The sequence below is a fragment of the Hoplias malabaricus genome, chromosome 13 (assembly GCF_029633855.1).
Source record: "Hoplias malabaricus isolate fHopMal1 chromosome 13, fHopMal1.hap1, whole genome shotgun sequence".
NCBI classification, from domain to species: domain Eukaryota; kingdom Metazoa; phylum Chordata; class Actinopteri; order Characiformes; family Erythrinidae; genus Hoplias; species Hoplias malabaricus.
The window spans coordinates 5495024-5498484 of NC_089812.1; the positions used below are offsets into that span (position 1 = coordinate 5495024).

At 40.0% G+C, this 3461-nt stretch overlaps 1 long non-coding RNA gene and 1 other non-coding gene across 2 annotated transcripts; both read right to left on the reverse strand.

The window, feature by feature from the left end:
- Nucleotides 1–2: 2 nt before the first annotated feature.
- On the reverse strand, nucleotides 3–1846 carry LOC136664437 (uncharacterized). The gene is made up of 5 exons (XR_010795147.1): nucleotides 1624–1846; nucleotides 1449–1502; nucleotides 726–787; nucleotides 416–467; nucleotides 3–221 (listed from the first exon to the last, which is right to left on the reverse strand). It is a non-coding gene; the product is annotated as an uncharacterized lncRNA (long non-coding RNA).
- Nucleotides 1068–1203, reverse strand: LOC136665477 (small nucleolar RNA SNORA50). Its single transcript, XR_010795255.1, has one exon. It is a non-coding gene; the product is annotated as a small nucleolar RNA SNORA50 (small nucleolar RNA).
- Nucleotides 1847–3461: the final 1615 nt, after the last annotated feature.

The window sequence follows — 3461 nt, forward strand, 5'->3', positions numbered from 1 at the left end:
GATATTAGCCTTTATTGTATGTTTGATCAGGCTTTTCACAGCAATTTTACAATTGACACGAACAGTACGTCATGGACGTTTATTTGTAAAACACAGATGTCTCTGGAGAAGAACCGTCTGCATCTGAGGCTCCAGTTTGGAATATTCTCTTATTATTATTAGACCAACAGCATGTACTAACAATCGTCTCACATCTTGAAGCCACCCATTTCACACAGCACCTGTAAGTAGAAGAAATAAATATCAATATATAACGAACATCCATTTAAACGTCACGCTACAATCGTTTGTTTAAATGCAGTCGGCCGATCAGTCACTGAAGCTGACCTCACTGTTAAATCAGAAGTCTAACGCGTGTAGTAACATCATTTCAGACCGAGAGAGCACATTACTGCAAGATCTTAAACCTACCAACCTTAACTCAGACCACTGCTAGTTCCTCTTCATAATATTTTCAGTATCTTCTCCTGTAGGGGACAGAAAATGGATGTATTCATTTAAAATGGCCACAGTGATCTAATTTAGTCTACGCCAGAAAAAAAATAAAATAATGGTGGGGAGACAACATTTGTGACCACAGGTGGCACTTGTATAATGATGTATAAATGTAGCTGGGTCTGATCAGTCACTGAAGCTGACCTCACTGTTAAATCAGAAGTCTAACGCGTGTAGTAACATCATTTCAGACAGAGACGGGGGATGACGGCACGTCTTATTAAACTCACCAGCCTTGGGTCAAAGAAGTGAAAGTTCTGCTTCTTTAGAATCTTTTTGGGTTCAACAGCGCCTGGAAGGACGAGACACAGCACACTGAATGACTGTTCTGAGCAAAAATCACTAACCTCCTTTGGTCAAAATAAAGTGGTTTTACTTTAAAGGGACACTAAGTAAGATTTTTTTTTTTTTTTGCTGATGCTCCCCTTTCCCACAAGTTACATAGTGTAGTTTCTGGAGTAGCAACAACAGAGGGTCTATTCTCCCTATTACAGCTCAGTGGAGCGTCCCAATGATTGAGGTAAAAATGTTACATAATGTCCCTTTTAAGATCATTTTTTTTGTTGTGAAATGGATGTGGTTTGCTTTTAAAAGAGCAACTTGGGGTAAAAAGCCAAGGAGCCCCAGTTATAACAACCCTTTGATTTTGCACTGTAGCTTGGCTTCTGAAGCCATGGAGGGGGCTTCAAAAGTTCAAAGACAGTGCGGATTTTACGGATAACGCCGGTTGAATTTGTAACAGAATTTTCAAAGGTTCGGTGGACTTCCCGTTTAAATGGAGCGGCCCTCTACGGAGCCTTCTCTAGTCAAACCTTTGACTTGAACTGAGCCAACGGAAAGAGTTCCACTTTGTGGGTGACCTTTGCTTTTGAATTTAAAACAAAATATTTATTTTTACAACATTCCGGAGAATTTACGGAGGAATGTTTTATAAAAAAAAAATGGCCCAATACCTTAATCCGCCACGCGCCACGTTTCGGCCACGTGCGTCGAGTTCAGGCTTCATTCTGAAATACAGAGAAAATACAGTCAAATATGCAGTAAATAAACGAAACCAACGCGTACACTACCAATAATAAGCTAATTCGTAGCTAGATAGCGCGCTCTCACGCTTTTAAAATTACTCACACGATGCTTAAGTTGCTGCACCATTTAAGGTGGAGCGGAAAATTCCAGTAAGAAGCCGACTGTTGCAGCATGTGCGGCACAAACAGATAAAACATAAAGGTTTAGAGACAGAGAATCACGCATCTCTTCATTAACACAGAAACCCATTCCTGTTTAAAGGCTGAAGCAGGGAAAGGACCCCTGTACCCCACTTTCAAGTGAAGAAATATGTACGTCTAGGTCAAATCCCACCCTTTACCCTATACGCGCATGCGCAAACGGTGCATTATTTTTGATTCAATTCACTGAACTGACTCTTCAAAAGTTTCTGCTTCAATGAGTCGAGTGTCCAAAATAACTGCATAAAAAACATGGGAATTCTCAAGAATTAAAATAATAATAATAATAATGTACTTTAACAAAAGACACACTTAAAGCTATACCCTCTATCTTCTGAAGCCACACTCAGCCCCTTCAAAATTAAAGCCCCTCCAAATCCCCTGCTTAGCATAGAAAACGTTAGCAACATAGCTACTTCAGCACAACAAAGTTTAATTAAAATACATACATACATTTAACACAAAATATCTTAAGATCCTGTAAAATAAGAGGTTATGTAGCAGTACTAATACAAACAACGCATGCTACAAGCAAGCTAGCACTCCAGGGTATTGAAAGGATGTATCAGTAGGAGTCTTTCTATTATTAAACCTAAACAATATTATGTATTGAAGTCAGCTATTTTATTAGGTAAAACAAAACAAATCTGATATATTTCAAAACATTCTGGTTTGTATAGTGGAACTTGATTATATTTACTGTATGTCAATTGAGTGCACAAAAGATGTAGCAGAATTTAGATTCCTTACTACTGCAAATTGTATTGGTTTGCAATGGCAACAACATTTAAAAGGCCTTTCAATCATTTGTCTTTTATAACTGTATCAGGGGGCATGATGGGGCAGCAGGTAGTGTCTCTGTCACAGCTCCAGGGACCTGAGTTACTGTATGTGAGGAGTGTGGTGTGTTCTCTCTGTGTCTGCGTGGGTTTCCTTCGGGTGACTGTCTGTGAGGAGTGTGGTGGGTTCTTCCCGTGTCTGCGTGGGATTCCTCCGGGTGACTGTATGTGAGAAGTGTGGTGTGTTCTCCCTGTGTCTGTATGGGTTTCCTCCGGGTGACTGTCTGTGAGGAGTGTGGTGTGTTCTCCCTGTGTCTCCTGCCCTGAACTGGATAAGGGCTACAGATACTGAATGAATAAACTCTATCGGGTCAAGGTCTGGGTGGGTCCAGAGCCGACCTGAAATCATTGGATACAAGGAAGGAACACATCCTGGACAGTGTGTCATCTCATTGCAGAACATCACACACACTTTTTTTTGTCCAGCAAAAGAGGAAACTGGAGGAAAGCACACTATTTGGACTCAATGTGCATTTTGTTTCATACAAGAGAGAAACATGTTTAGAGTCACACGCCCTAACAGGGGTTTTTAGGTGGCTGTTGCTTTATTGCTTATTTGTGCATGATTAATTTAAGCAATATGCTGGGTACTATTTTTAATATAGTGGTATATTGGAATAATATTGAGCCTGGCGTTCTGGTGCTCATGGGAAGGTTGTATATAGCAAAAAGTGATTTATCATTAAACAACAAAACGTTTTATGAGTAATAACAAATTTGATCATAATATTTGACTTATCTACAGAAAACACACACAATTCAGCACGATTCAGAAACATATTTGCCATTTTCTCCAAAGGAAAGATGTGCTCGGTTCAATTTGTGTTTGTGAATCGGTTCGAATGATTCACTACCGAGTCGTACTCCAGTTCAGGAGAAATGGATTCGGCTCTGGAGCGAG